We start from the raw sequence: 16,642 nt of genomic DNA on the forward strand, positions 1-16,642 counted from the left end.
GAGGGGAGGTATGTTTTGCTTATTTTGTCAGGAGAGCAACATTCTTAGTTCTGTTTTGGGAGTGGGGAGAGATAGGAGGCAAGGAAACTTAAAATGATTCGGGCCAAGGTAATCAAAGTCTAACAGGAGCAGCAATATGGGAATGCAGAGGAGGGGAAAGGTTCCAGAAACATTTCTGAGGTAAATAGGGCAGGCCTTGGTGGAAGATGGAAAACCTTCTGCGCCTGGCCAACTGAGGGCTTGGGGATACTTCAATTTGAGAAAAAGAACACTGGGACTGAAGGTGGGGACCACGTTGGAAGAAAAATTCCAATATCTTGCAGAATATGGTGAGAATAATGGGCTAAAAGCAAGGAGAAATTCTGAGGAAAAATAAAAGCCCCACAGAGATGGGAAGGACAAATCCTCAATCTGAACCACAGAAGTGAAGCCCTGGTTCTGGTCTCGTAAGTCAGCTGTCCTAAGGGGAAGATAAACCCACGTGCCTTCTTAACTAAAGCAGCCCCCAAGGAGGAGGATCAAACTGGTTCCGCTCACTGTCCCCATGTTCCAAATGAAAGGGCCTGGCTGAATCGAATGAGAGATCTGGGAAGAGTCCTGGATAAAATCTCGGACATAATTCCTGCTCCTGGGAAATAGAGCGTAAGCGTCCTCCTCCCCGCTCCGCCGCGGAGTCCCCAGGGGAAGCCCCGCTCACGCGCAGCCCGGCGCGGCGCACGGGTACGCGTGGCCCCGTGGCGTACGGGGTCCTAAGGGTCCGACCCGCCCTCCCGGCCAGACCGCCGGGTCCGGCGCGGCGCGCGGGGCGGTGCCAGGGGAGGGGCAGGAGGCCCGGCCCCGCCCTAGCCGGCCAGGGGCGGCCCCGAAGGCACCGCGCGCCCAGTGCAGATATCAGGGCCTCGCGCCGCTGCGCCGCTGTCACGCTGTCCCGCCGCCTCCGCGCCCGCCTCCTGGCTCCTGGCTCGGAGATGGGCGCGGCGCCCTGCGGTGCTGCCCCCGCCCCTCCCCGTCCCTTCCGGCCCCGCGAACCCGCGAGAGACCCGGGCGCCGCGGGCGTCCCGCCGCCGGCCGTGGGCTAGGCGCTCCTCGGCGGTCCGGGACCTGGTGAGGTGAGCAGCGCGCCCTGGAGGATCCCAAATTCGGGAGTTTGCAGGACCTCTCTGTGGACACGATATATCCACAAAGCATTAAACACTTAAATTCTAAAGTAAAATATGGAAAGGGGGGAAGAGCGTTCTTTCCTCTCCAGAATCTGGGCAGCTTCTTTGGAAACGGTAAAGAAACTATCTTAGAAATTGGAGGCGAGCCGTGGTCCCTGACCAGGGATGCCCGTGGCAGCTTCCTGAGAAGGGTTACTGGTATTTGTCGGGAAGAGGGGCTGCGGCTGTTTGTTTTGTTAAACGAACGACAGTGCTGAATCGGAGGGATCCGGGAACAGCGTGTAGACCTCCCAGAGCCTCCTCACCGAGCTTGTCCCCAAACCTGCCTGGTGGCGGAGGGCGGGGGTACGTGCACCCCAGGGTGCCGGGTGGCGGATAGGGTGGACTCTCTCACGGGCACTGTGAGGTCCTGAACAGAGAAAGTTTTTTTGTACTGCGGTCTGTCGAACTGCCTTGTTCTGGGCAGAGGAGAGTCGCCCGGGAGCTGCCGCATCCTTGTAGCTCTCTCCGAAACTAGAGGCCACTTGTTAGAACTTGGATGGTGTATGTCTAGTTATACGTGCTACGCTGCGAAATATGAACCGTGAGGTTTTTCTTTAAAATTGAGATTTGTTGTTAACATTTTCGAATAGGAATCTGTGGGGGAGAGACGTCATTACTTGCTCTCTTACTCTTCCCTTTGTTGGTTTCCTAGGTACATGCGTGCATGAATAATAGGCAAATTATGTCCTAGCCTATAATGAAATGTCTTTGCTGGTGTAGTCCTTTAACCAGGATATGGAGGGCAACATTAAATTATTGCACCCCTAAGTGAAAGATTTTCAGGTGGGGATTAAAAGCTGGGAAATTTGTTGATATAATTGTATGAGGCAGCAAGGCCTGCAAAGGAAAACTAATGTTTCTCCACCAATGGCTAAATGCAGCATAGAAGGCCTCCCTGCAGGCTGGGTAGCAGCCAGCCTTGCAAAACAGTAGCTTCTTCCCCTGCTGCAGTTGTAGCAAATGTGTAAATGGCTAAATAAATGGAGATAAATGGCTGAGGAAGTGGTTGTACATAGTGTAAGGCAGTTTGAGTCTGGAGAAGAAAATGCCTTGGCAGGCTTTGCTTGAGTTAGGGATCTCTTGGGAGGGGACTGGTGCCTCTCTGGTCCCCATTTTGCCAACCTAATTCCACTTCAGGGCCACCACTGTCTCTGGAGTCCTCCCTGTATTCCCCTTTCTCTTCCCCCTCCAGCTTTTAGCTTTTCCCTGTTCCCCAGTAAAGGCTAGCAATGAGCTTGGCAGAGGCAGAGTTATGGTGGCCTGGGGATAGAGAACTTACAAGTCTAGTGAAAGCAGAGTTGTGGCCTAGGGGAGACTCGGGGTGGGTGGGGTGAAGCAACTTCCAGCCTAGACTTCCAGCCTAGAAGGCTCTCAAAAGAGTGGGAGGGTAATGATGGAGGGAAAGAGATTCTCTGGGGAGGACAGTAGGTGCTTGACAGTTTGTTTCCTGCTGAGGGTTTTACTATTTCCTTTTTGTTGTTTGACCATAAGGGCATTTCCAGATGGAGTTGGGGGAGTATAGAACTTCTCTGAAAAGTCCCTCCTTTTCCCAAATTTGTATTTCTTTCAACTCCCTTGTAGGTTTTCAGAGAGTAAGTGAGGGCAGGGGGAGAGAGAAGCACTGAGGCTCTGCCTTTCCACAGAGACAATGGAACGTGGACTGACTTGGGCCCAGAAGGTGGATTTGAAAGTTGAAAAGAATGTTCCACATGTAGTTAAAAATCAGAGCCTTTATTTTGCAGAAGGGCATTGAGAACCATAACATTTACATTTAGTTACTGATGAGTTTTGCCTGATAAAGGATCCAAGTTCCTACCTCTCTTTTTTTTTTCTCCAGCATTTTATTGTGAAAAATTTCAGACGTACAGAACTCGAATCAGAAGGTGGTTAAGAAATAGATGAGTGAAAGATATTGACCTTTCGGGGTGGGGGGAGGATCTTATTCTTCTGACTCTTCCCTAAGAATCCTAGGCACATCTCTTCATTGCTTCCTTTTTCCCATTCTTAAAACATCAGTTGGATGATCTCACTCCCCTGCTTAACACCCTCCAATGGAATAAAATCCCTCACACTTGGAAGAAAATCCAACTCTCTACCAGGACTTAGCAAAGCCCTATGTGATCTGGCCTCTTTGCCCTTCTATTCTGTCACTCTCCCCTCACTTTACTGTCTTCCTTGCTTTTCTTTGCCTGAACACTCTTCCCTCAAATACTGGCAGTGCTTCTTTCCTTAGTTCATTTAGGGCTCTTTTCAAATGGGACCTCCTCCATCAGGTCTTCCTTGACCACCTGATCCCAAACCACACTTTGTCACTCCCTGTCCTCTGACCCTGCTTTAGCTTTTTTCACTGTACTTACCATTACCCAGCATTAAATAGTATATCTGTTTCTTTATTAATCATCCATATATCCCCCACTCAAATGTAAGCTTCAGTAAGGACAAGAAATTTTTTGTTTTATTCATGGCGATGTTCCTGTTTGGCATATTGTAGGCAATTAATAAATAATTGTTGAATTAATTAGATAATTAAATGACACAGACAAGACATTGCCTCCCATAAGGGTTACAGAACCCTTGGTAAAATATTAGAAGTCCTTGTAAGTAATTCAGGTTAATCAATATTTTATAGGTAAATGGTGATCCTAGAGATCAGTGGCCACTCTTATCTCCACAGTGCTTTGAAGCTGAATCCTGTGTTAGGAGCTGGGCTAGTTTTGACAAACCCTTATCCCAAACAAGATATAAAAAATTTCTATCCTAGAAATTTACCCCTTGCCCCTTTCTAGTTACTCCCAATCCCCAGAAGCAACTTTTGTTATGATTTCTTTTATCATAGATTAGTCTTGCTGGTTCATGAACATATAAACGCATTCACACAGTATGTACTTTTGTGTCTGGCTTCTTTTTGCTTGGCACAATGTCTGTGAGATTCAGCCATGTGGTTGAGTATAAAAGTTGTTTATTTTTATTTCAAGATAGTATTCCATAATATGAATATCTACCTTCTATTTATCCATTCTCTTATTGATGGACACTTGGGTTGTTTCCAGTTTGGAGCTATTTTGAATAAAGCTGCCATGAACATTCTTATAGAGTCTGCCTCATTTTGGCTTCTATGTACTTCTTTGAAAATCTTTGTGCCACCAGTGCTGAGAGAAGTATAGCAAGGTTATGGTGGCTATGACCGATGTGGCAGCCTGCCTGCAGCCCAACAGTGCCCTTCCTAGACAGCCCCACTGGGTGCTGACTTCCACTGCAGAGGGAAAGCACTTGGAAAAGGAGTGCGCAGGCAAACTGGGGAGCCCTCCGGTGCACTTTCAGTGTTTCTAGATCCTTAAAAGAGACTGTAGAATGCCTGCCGCCATTGCTGTTGTATTCACCTCCTCCTCTCAGCTCCCCATCCCAGTACAAGTTGACTCTAATTAGCCATCGAGCATTCTGTTCTCGAGGGGTTTAAATATTTATGAGTAAGAGTCTTGTTCAGAGCCTGATAAAATATTTATGTGTTTCCATGGGGCATTGGTTTCCATCTAGACTTCTCAAGGTGTTTTTTTGGAGACACTTGTCATAATTATGAGCTGCTCAGACAGAGATAGATGATACGGCCAGAGAACATTGGTAATACTGAACCCACCTTGCTTTCTAGGGATGGGGACAAATGAGGCTTCAGAAGAATGAGCATTAATAATATCTGGATCGGGAGAAAGACTGACAACAATGACTTGGGAAAAGCAGGGCCTGTTAATGGAGTGCCCCTGAGGGTGTGAGTCCAGAGGGGATGGTGGAAAAGAGCTTGTCAGCGTGAGGAGGGATTAATTAAGATGGAATGCATTCGTTCCAAATAGAAGAATAAAGAAATCAGCCTTTAAAGCACACAGTTCCTTTGACAGCAATGTAGACAAGGCCTGTATAAGGCAGCTGTGCTGAGTGCTATAATTATCACACCTGCTATGAAAATATGGGAGAAGGAGTGGAGGCTAGCCAGCCTTTCCAGGGGTGGGGGGGCCGGGGGAGAAAACTAGCTATTTCAGGAGGAGTTGTTATTTTCATCCAAGGAAGAAGTGCCTTTTGAGTCAAGTTTTGAAGGAGGTGTGGCTCTCTGACTGGCAGCTGTGGTGTGGAAGGGCATTTCCAGACAGACAGAGTAACTTAAGCAGACATTTGAGTCAGGGCCAAAGTGCTGGTGTGGCTTTGAGTGAGGTGAAGACGGGGGTCAGGGAGGGGTAGGGCAGGTTGCAGTAAGAGGTAGAGCAGGAGAGCTAAAGGCCAATGGTAAAGGACACAGGGGCCTGGACTTTAGTCTGTTCATTGTAGGGAGCCATGTAACTTTTGATTGGGTCGGATTTTGAGCAATTCTTGGGCAGTGCCTCCAGCCCAAGCAAGGCCTTGAGGTCTGTTTATGTCCAAGTCACTTCCAGAATATTCTCCTGTGTGCAATCCAGTCTAGAGACTTTGTACAATCTACTCTAAGGGATGTAAACAAGAGGAGGTCAGATTCATTCAGTATACTCCTGGGACTAACCAGAGACAGATCTCACCCATCACACAAATACTCAGAATGCTCCAAGTCAAACTGAATTCATGGGCTGTATGCTGCATCCTCTGATCTCTTTCATGGCCACTTTGCCTCAATGGGAGGGAATTGAGAGGGTCTAAGTACCCCTTTATCACCTGAACCTATATCTGGGTCAGTATACTTCAGGCTGGGTTGCCAAGCAACAGAGGACCAAGCGATGAGGCCGGCAGACCATCTCTGCAAGATTAAGGCCTGCTTCAACCCGGTTCCTGGGCTGTGACTAGAGAGGCAACTGGCAGTAGAGGGTTGAGGCCATGCAGATTGACAAACCATAGACAGGACTGCTCGGCCACCTTCCGCATGTGTTCTCCCATCAGATCACAGATTCCTATTCAGAAGTGCCTCAGGATGTTTATTTTTAATCCATAATAAAAATAAGGAGGTCAGGAGGGGTGTGAAACCTCTCGGTCATCTCCACTTTATGGTGTTTGTGATAAGGAAGAGAGAATTGTAGACGTGATGGTCTGGGGATAGTCAGTCTTCAGTGTTGTGGTGAGGAACTTTGCATATGTGTAGATTAGCTGGAGAGCTCTGGATGGGGAGAAGCGATTTCTTGGTGTGAGGACAGAATAAGGCATGGGAGGACCTCTTAGAGAAACTTCATGATTCTGCCCAGGGCCTTGCTATTTGGAACTGCTCTCTTGCTGCTGTGGGTACCTGTTCTAGAGTGCCATTGGGAACACCCAAGAAAGAATTCTCTGGGCCTTCCCACTGCCATCTGCCTATGCTGCAATATCAGACTATCAATCAGCACTGTCAACTCACCATCCTGATTTTCCAAGGGTAATTGGGGAGACCTTGGGAGAGGAGGCAGAAGCGAAAGTCTTAACTAGGGAAATGGCAAGACTCCAGACCAACAACATCCTTCTTGGTTCTTATTTAAGACATTCCTGATTTTTTGCATGAAGTGGAATCTTCCAAGGGCCACATTAGCTGTAGTATTTCCTCTGAACAGGTGAACAATGTACATCCTTAATTGAGTGCCTTTTCCTAATGGACATTTCAGTGATTCTGTGTTGTGCCCTGGCTGTGATGGTTACCTGCTTTTGGATGCTGTTTAGATAAACCCAGGAGATTGGAGTGAAGAGGAAGCAGGAAAGATGATGGCAGGAGACAGGAAAGGGAAGAGAGTAGTGACTTGCTGGGGTCCTAGGCAGCCAGTTATCTGCAAATGAAAGACTGGGATGAAAGAACATCAAATAACCACCCATGGGAATCTTTATGTGCAAATATTGCTGCCTTTCAAGGCAGCTGTGAGGAGAAAAGAAGGGCGGAGACATGAGGCTGCTTTCAGTCAGTTTGAGGAATATTAATACAGGCTTGACACACCAGAACACATAGCCACACCACAACCATGCAGATCCCAGCAGTAATACACTGTCCAAACCCCCTTCGCGCTTCCATCACATTCTCTCATATTCATTCATAATATTGGTTATGTATGTGAGACGTTTCAGCTGTACTTGCAAAGATGCACAAATGCAGACTGACTTTATAAAGTAAGTATAAAGATAAGAAGAAACTATTCTAAAATGTTACCAGCAGTGGGATTATAAATGATTCCTTTTCTTTTTTTTAAACTTATCCCTATTTTCCATGATTGCTGTTATAAGTACGGATTTCTATGATAATCAGCAAAACATTAAGTAAAAAAATCTTTTAAGGGTCTAAGTAGGGAGAAAGAAGAAGAGGCATAGATGGAGGACAGTAGGATTGTACAAGAATAGAAAAAAAAATGTTGGAAGATGAATGAACAAAAAAGTTAATTCTTTTCAGGCTGCTAACTTCTGCATATTTTTTTGTTCATTATTGAATATCATATCTCCTGCCCCCTGCCCCAAGGATCTGGAAGCTTCTATTAGCATGAAACCAAATTGCAAATACTAAGCCAAGTGTCATACCTCCAAGGCCTTAATGCAGTCCTGTGGGTGACAATTGGAAGTCCCACAACTGGCTTACAGATGTTGACCAAGGTGCTAACATAGAACACTTCAACCTGGGCGGCAGCATCTTTTCCACAGAGTTTAATATTTATTCCTGCAATGGCCGGGCCAGCCTTGTGCATCTCATCTCTGGAATATGGAACAGGGACCAACAAAAGCTGTCTGTAGTTGGAGTAGTGGGATTTTCCCAGACAAAACCCTGTTCTATTCTCATCCACGCCTCTGCCTCCTGCTCAATGGCTCAGGCAACCCCTTGGGAAGGTCTGCAGCTGAGCCTTTGGAGAGGTAGATGGAGTTTTCATTGCACAACCACTGGCCTTTTCTAGAGGCACTGTCGAGTCTGTGCTTTAATTGGCTTCTACTGAGGGACACGTGGTGAGACCTCTGTCCAGGAGCAGAAGTTGCTGTCTACCTTTACCCACCAGGATCAATTTAAAGCAAATGCCAGAGAACTGTATACCCCACTGAACTCTGGGGTCTGGCATTACTTGTAATATTACAGCCTCAATAAATCCTTTTTATATTTTTAATTTATTACTTTTTTAAATTATAAAAGTAATACACACTCATTATAACAAGTCTAGTAAATAGCAGTATAGAAAGAAAATGTTACTAATCTCCACCTACTTTCCTTTCCATCTTCCTGACAAAACCACTTCTTCACCCCTTTTCTACTTCCAGACAAACATAGGTAGAGTTATATTCTATTTCATATGTAAATGGGATCATATAATACAAGTTATTCTGTTTCATTTTATTATATTCCCTTATTTATTTATAATATTCCTTTGCAGAAAAGTTCTGTAATTTTTCCCATTATTTTTGTATTGATAGATATTTTCCTCCAGTGTTTTTTTGTTTTGTTTTTTTACACAACAAACTATGCCACAGTAAACATTCTACATATATCCTTACAATTTGGTTTTTATTTCCACAGGAAAATCCCCCAAATTGGCATTTCTGGGTCAAAGGGAACACACACAATTTTACTGCTCACTGTGGGTTTCCCCTACAGCAGTTGTTTCCCTCCCTCCTTCTGTCTTGCTCTCCCCTCTCCCACCGCCTTTCTCCAGGAGAGCCCTGCAGTGAGACCTCATCCTTGCCAAGTGTGGATTATATCAGCTCAGTGGGGAGCAGGGTCTGCAGTGTCTTGGTTGCATTGTGTCTCTATTGCTTCTGGTTGGCCAGACTGTTTACAATTCCCCTTGCTCATTTATTCCATGCTGAGGAATTATACATGGTCTTCATCTGTGGCAGGAGCAGCATGATCAGTGGGGAGGGGGCCGCTTTCAGAGAGAATAAGCTGTTACAATGCTTTCTCACAACGTGGTACCTGCTAATGTTTTTGTTATGTCCTTCCCTTAATAGTTGGATTGAGAAAAGTTCTTTGATTCCATCCCGGTCTTCTCTCTCTATTTTGAGGGATTTGGGATCTGGGGATTTTTATGAGTATATAGTCAATCAACTACAATTGATTACTTGACATGAGGATAATTAGTTGAGAAGGTAGGGGTCTTGGAGCTTAAGGATCAGTGCCAAGCAACAGATGCGAACATTTTTAAACAAATGATTTTACTCAACCTGGTATTAGTAGTGAGCTTCCCAGGACTACTTGGCTTTCATTTTTATTTTTGCTCTTGTTTGCATGTAAAAATTCAGTCTAGCCCATAAGACTGGAGAGGAGTGGGATTCCTCACCATACCAGGGCTGGAGAAAATATCAGAGAAGCATTAAGGGAAGCTGGTGAGTATGAACAAGTGAAATATAAATGGTGAACTGACAAAGTAGCAAGAAATACGAGGTTTTTAAATCCTCAGCTGAAGGCTGCTGTGTAGGCCTGTGAGTTCGTGGACACGCTATGGAAATCTGTGATCTCTAATCTATATTACAAACCCAGTTGTGATTCTGTGTTCAGAATGCAAACATAAGCTGAGTGGAGGGAACAAAATCATGAAGTCCTATGGCAGACATTTTGCTGTTGGCTTCTATAACACATGCTGCAATTTTTGCTCAGTAGCTTTGAAATGGATTTTTATGTCCTAGATTGAAAACTAAAGAAAGAAATGAAAACCAGAATAGAAGTTATTGTGATTAATTTCTAAGGAGAAATTTTAACTTTAGGTTGGACATATATAAACCAGAAGCATAAGCATCATTCTTTGTGTTAATACTTTTAACATCAACTTTTATTTTCAAGTGTGCACTGATGGAGTAATAATGATAGTTAAACCAATCCCTATTATAGGTTTGTCTCTTATAACTTAGGGATTCTGTAATGTATCTTAATTGGTCTCACAGGTAGTAGTAAGGATAGTTATGTCTTATACTGTTTGCACTGTGATTTGCATCTGTAAAGATTATCTTTAAACAGTTTGGTCTTGACAGTAAAAAAAATTTAAGGTTAAACATATTACAAGACATTAAGCATCTGCTTCTGGCCATAATGGTCTACCTGGTAGTAGACGATTGCTCCCAGAGGGGACATCTAGAAAAGCTGGATTTCAAAAATCTATTTGAAGGCGTAAAAGACCTACCAAGGCAGCCAGTGCTTGAGAGCTAAGACCTTAGAAAGAAGAGAAATTCATTGAGTGCCCTACATTCTAGGTTGCATTTTTCCTTGAGACATTTACCATTTAGTAAGTAGCATGTGTGGAGAAGCTAAGAACCCAAGCAAAAAGCAGCTGCTAAGACTCAGAGAAGCTGAGCAGAACATTCTGCAGCCTGATAGGGCTGGGGAAGGAAAAAAGGGGGAATTCAAGGGTACTAAGTGAGCTGGGACCTAAGAGGCCATGCTCATGGAAAGAAAAGAGGCACAGAGGAATCAGCCCGATAAGTTTGAACCATTTTCCTTATAAGTCATTCACCAATGTATAAGTAGCACAGACCAAGAGGTAAGAAAGCCAAACAGAAAGCAGGTGCTGAAAAGCTATTACAGTCTTACTGTGCTGGGGAGATTAAAATGGGAGTGTTAGGCCCACCAAAGTGGAAGGGCCTGAAAAACACTGCAACAGTTAATTTTATGTGTCTATTTGTGTCGGCCACAGGATGACCAGATATCTGGTTAAACATTATTTTGGGGTATATCTGTGGGGTGCTTCTGGAAGAGATTAGCATTTGAATTAGGGAACTAAGTAAAGCAGTTGGCCTTCCTCAATGTGGATGGACATCACCCAGTCTGCTGAAGGCCTGCATAGAGCAAAATGGCTGAGGAAGGTTGAAATTTCTCTGCCTGACTACTGAGCTGGGACATCCATCTTCTCTTGCCCTTGGCACTCCTGGTTTTCAGGCTTTCGGACACAGACTGGCACCTACACCATCAGCTCTCTGGCTCTCAGGCCTTTGAACTACACCACTGGCTTTCCTGTGTCTCCAGCTTGTGGATGACAGATCATGGGACTTCTCAGCCTTCATAATTAATTGTGTGAGCCAGAACCTTGTAATAAATCTTTTAAATTTATATATAAAATATTACTTCTGTTTCTCTGGAGGACCCTGACTAGTACAAATACCCTAAGCTTTTGGTTGGGACTCCTGAAGGACTGTGCCTGAGGAGTTAGCCCAGAAATAGACCTGATCTTATAAACAATTGAAATCCAGTCCCCAATCAGATTAGCCACTGACTGGATTAACATGATCAGTTTTGGCTCCGGCCGGAGCAGGCGCAGGAGCGTGGGGGCCGCGGTGGGTGGCCCGGTGGCCTTTTCGCACAACCCCCAACCCCCTTGTCCGGCCCCTCGGCCAGAGCCCTCCAGGAAACCTCTGTTTTTTGCTCTGAAGGCCTTCAACTGATTGGATGTGGCCCACCCACATTGTGGAAGGCAAACCCTATCAAACCGTGTGTCCTTGCACTGCACTCATTTAATGACCTTGCCCTTTGTTGCAGCATGCAGGATCTAGTTCCCGGACCAGGGATCGAACCCGGGCCCCCTGAATTGGGAGCACGGAGTCTTAACCACTGGACCACCCTATTCTTGTTTTTAAATACGGTCCCCTCCCTCTCTCAATGGAAGATAAGCTTGGAGCAAAGGTGTCCAGTAGAAATGTTCTCAAAAATCCTGGGCATGTTCTCAAAACGCTTTTTTTTAAACAGCTATTTAATTGCCACTGTACTGCCAAGGATTAAATCAGTTTTTTACTTTGCTTCTTCACAGTGTTTTCCTTATAAAAAATTAAACTAAGTAAATGACTGCCAGGTGGAGAAAACTGTCTGCTAAAGAATTGTATAAAGGCATCATAATGGCAGTATAAAAGAGTTGATCTTGGAATCAAGGCCTTGGGTTCATGTTATAGCATCTGCTACTTTCTAGCCATATGACAGTGATTTTATCTCTCTGGTTCTACAAAGTGGCCATACTTCATGTTACTTGTTGTAACGGCAAGAAAAATAGACCACAGGGTGTGAAGGGTTACAGTTAGTCCTCTGGTAGTCCTCTGGTTTCACAAGTCTTTTTTAAAGTTCTTAGAATGATTAGTAGGAGGTAATATTCATGTAATACCACCAGCACTGTGCCTGCTTAATAGAAGACACTCAATTATTTCTTGAGTGGAGTTAGTTTCAGTTGATACTATACCCTTTAAATTAAAAAAAAGCCAACTTATTTTACCATATACACAATTGTTTACTGTTAAAAGTGTTTAAATTAATTGTACCCTTGGTTACATGTTGAAAAACAGAACTGAAATGTTAAGTGGTGACCAAGTAATTATACTTCCATCATGCTAATGTTGTAGGGAAGAATAAAGAAAAATCAAACAGCAAAGGCATACCCAATAATTAAGTTGCACGATTAAAGGTTAATATTTTCTCAACACAAAAATGCAGGTTTCTACTTCATCCTCCTCTCTTACAGTTAATCTTTGATAACTCGAGACACACTGAAAATATTAAAGCCAACTAGGTCTTAACTGATTACGTTTTCCTTAGTATAGGTGGAAGTGTAGAGAATTATTCTTAGTACTACTGATACAAATAAAATTGGCTGGTTATTAGATGCCTTTCAGTGTAGTGGTTATGGTATATGAAGCTCTCTTGTCAATGAAAGTTTTGTCCAAATCACTTCCTAGTTGCCTCAAAATCCCCCACTTGTTAAGTTCTCCTTTCCCTATTCTTACTGGCTTTCTACCTTCATACCTTTTTACGAAATAAACATTTTCTTCCAACTAAAATAAAAAAAGATAGGGGCTTCCCTTATGGCGCAGTGGTTGAGAGTCCGCCTGCCGATTCAGGGGACACGGGTTCATGCCCCGGTCCGGGAAGATCCCACATGCAGCGGAGCGGCTGGGCCCGTGAGCCATGGCCGCTAAGCCTGCGCGTCTGGAGCCTGTGCTCCGCAACGGGAGAGACAGAGGCCCGCATACCGCAAAAAAAAAAAGATAATCAGTTTTATTCTAACACCGTAACAGAAGCTAAAAAACATACCCTTTGGAAAAGAGAAAATGATCCAGAGCTTCTGTATTCTTAACTTATGGTCTCTGATATTAAGTGAACTAAAACAAAACAAAACAAAAGGGGGCATACCAAAATATTCTTTCCAGAATACAGTGCAGAAAGGGAGAATGTAGAGTCCCTGAGCTGAGAAGACAGTTTCAAGTCTAGGGAGACCAAAGGCAGCTGGAGTTTGCAAAACGGAGTATTGAAGAGGAGAAAGCTGCTCAGAGAGAACTCCAGAGATTCTCACAGAGTATACCTCAAGTACAAAGCTGAGTACTAATGAGCATATGAGTGAGAGGAAGCTACCTAGGGAGGGAAGAAGAACCACTCAAAAGGATTAGAGGAACCAGTACTTGCCAGTCACACAGGGCTGGGAACAGAGATTTCATCAGGAAAAAGTGCAAGCAAAAAGACAATGGAACAACATCTTTAAAGTACTGGAAAGACAAAAAACAAAAAAAACCCTTCAACCTAGAATTCTATGCCAAGTGAAAATATCTTTCAAAACAAAGGCAAAAGACTTTTTCAGATATATAAAAGCTGAAAGAATTCTTTACTGGCAGATGTTCACTACAAGAAATGTTAAAGGAAGTGCTTTCAGCAGAAGGAAAATGATACAAGGAGGAAATATGGATATATACAAAAAAGTGAAGAGCACCAGACATGGTAACTACATGGGAAAATATGTAAGATTTTTATTATTTAAACTTCTTTTAAGTAAAATTGACAGTTTAAAGAAAAATAAAAACAATGTATTGTGGGGTTTATAACATATTTAAAAGGAAATGTATGACAATGACTGTACAGAGGCTGTTAGTGGAAACATGGAAATATATTCTTGGTCACATTCTTATACTACATGTGAAGTCATGTGATATCACTTGAAGGTAGACTGCAATAGGTTAAAGATGTATCTATAAACACAAAAACAGTCACAAAAAAGAAGTATAACTAGTAAGCCAAAAGAGAGATAAAATGGAATCATAAAAAATACTCAATTCAGGGCTTCCCTGGTGGCGCAGTGTTTGAGAGTCCGCCTGCCGTTGCAGGGGACATGGGTTCGTGCCCCGGTCCGGGAAGATCCCACATGCCGCGGAGCGGCTGGGCCCGTGAGCCATGGCTGCTGAGCCTGCATGTCTGGAGCCTGTGCTCCGCAACGGGAGAGGCCACAACAGTGAGAGGCCCACGTACCGCAAAAAAAAAAAAAAAAAAAAAAAAAAAAAAAAAATTCACATTAAAAAAGGCAAAAAAGGAGGAAAAGGGAAAGAAGAATAAAAAACAATACAATATGATACATTTAAACCTAAAAATACCAATATACCAATAACTACTTTAGATATAAAGGATCTCAACACCTCAACTAAAAGGTAGGAATTTCCAGATAGGATAAAAAAGCAAAGCTAATTATATACTATGTATAAGAAACAGACTTTACATATCAAGACAAAAATAAATTAAAAGGGTGGAAACGTTTAACCGTGTTAACACCAATCAAAATATAGATGAGTAGCAATATTAGTATCAGATAAAGTAGATCGCAGAGCAAAGAATATTATACACCTAATCACAGAGCTCCAAAATACATGAAGTAGAGATGATATGACTTCAAGGAGAAGTAGACAAATCCATAATTGTGGTCCAAAATTTCGTTAGCTTTCTTTAATGCATGTAGCAAGAAGACAAAATAATTAAGGATATAGAAGAAGGAAACAACATAATCAGCTCGACCTCATTGATCTAGATATAGAGCTCTACATATTGATATAGAGCATTTTACCTATTGACAGCAAAATATTCATTCATTTCAAGTACACACGGAACATTTATCAAGAGAGACCATATTCTGGGCTGTAGGACAAGTCTCGATACAGTTAAAAGGATTCAAGTCATACAAAGTATGTTCTTGACCACAGTAGAATTAATTAAGAAATCAATAATAACAATCTTCAAATATTTGAAAATAGTAATGCATTTCAAAATAGCTCTTAAGGCAAAGAAGAAATCAAAAGGGAAATGAGAAATTAGTTTGGACCGAATGAAAATGAAAAGTTACATATAAAAAGCAGTATAGGTATACTTCATTTTATTGCATTTGGCAGATATTGAGTTTTTTACAAATTGAAGGTTTGTGGCAACCCTGCCTTGAGCAAGTCCATTGGTGCTATTTTTCCAATGGCATTTGCTCACTTAGTGTCTCTGTGTCACATTTTGGTAATTCTTGCAATATTTCAAACTTTTTCATTATTAGTATATTTGTTAGGTGATCTGTGATCAGTGGTGTTTGATGTTACAATTGCAAAAAGAATACATCTTGCTGTAGGTTCAGATGATGGTTAACATTTTTTAGCAATAAAGTATTTTTAAATTAAGGTATATACATTGGTTTTTTAAGACATAATGCTATTGCACACTCAGTTGACTATAGAATAATGTAAACATAACTTTTATATGTGCTGGGAAATCAAAAAATTCATTTGACTCACTTTGTTGTAATATTCACTTTATTGTCATAGTCTGGAACTGAAACTCTCAGTATCTCTGAGGTATGCCTGTACTTAGGTGGAAATTTATAGTGCTGAGGACTTACAAGAAGAAAAGTCTCAATGTCCTCAACTTCCATCCCAAGCAACTAGAACAAAAAAGAGTAAATGAGACCCAAAGTAAGCAGAAGAAAGGAAATAATAACTATCAGAGCAGAAATCAATAAAATAGATACACAAAAAAGTAGAGAAAATCAAAGTGAATGCTGATTTATTGAGAATATCAATAAAATCAGTAAGCCTCTAGTGAGCCTGATCAAGATAAAAAGAGAACATGCAATTTACTAACACCATGAATTAAAGAGGTGACAACACTACAAATTCTATAAATATTATAAACAGCTTTCTTCTAATAATTCCATCAACTTAGATGAAAAGAACAAATACCTTGAAAGACACAAACTACCAAAGTTTGTTAAATATGTCTTAGAGTTCGTGAAAGCCCACATCTATTAAAGAAAAAGTCTTAGCAAACTAGAAGAGAATTTCCTTAACCTGATAAAGGGAATCTATGGAAAACCTACATCTAACATCATATTTAATAGTAAAAGACCTTGCTCCTAAGATCAAGAACGAGACAAAGATGTCCACTGTCACCAATTCTATTCAACACTGTTCTGGAGGTCCTAGCCAGTGCAGTAAAGTAAGAAAAAGAAATGAAAGGCATCCAGTTTGGAAAGGAAGAAGTAAAACTGTCTTTATTTGCACATGACCTGATCATCTATTTAGAATATTAAATGGAATCTACAGAAGAGCCACTAGAACTAATGAATGAGTTGAGCATAAAAATACAGTATCAATATACAAACATCGTTTGTGCATATAAATACCAATGTTGAACAATCAAAATTGGAAGTTAAAATAATAGCATCAAAAATATGAAATACTCAGGGATAAATCTGATAAAAATTGTGCAAGACCTATATACTGAGAATTACAAAACCTTATTG

At 42.3% G+C, this 16,642-nt stretch overlaps 1 protein-coding gene across 2 annotated transcripts in view; it reads left to right on the plus strand.

Annotated features, from left to right (window-relative positions):
* The first annotated feature begins 992 nt into the window (after positions 1-992).
* GPR156 (G protein-coupled receptor 156) overlaps positions 993-16,642 on the plus strand; it is a 94,189-nt gene continuing 78,539 nt past the window's right edge. For both annotated transcript variants that reach the window (XM_067738768.1, XM_067738769.1), the window contains exon 1: positions 993-1,109. The gene's annotated coding sequence lies outside the window, so the exon portion shown is untranslated. The remainder of the gene's footprint in view (positions 1,110-16,642) is intronic.

This window comes from Pseudorca crassidens, chromosome 5 (genome assembly GCF_039906515.1).
Source record: "Pseudorca crassidens isolate mPseCra1 chromosome 5, mPseCra1.hap1, whole genome shotgun sequence".
NCBI lineage: Eukaryota > Metazoa > Chordata > Mammalia > Artiodactyla > Delphinidae > Pseudorca > Pseudorca crassidens.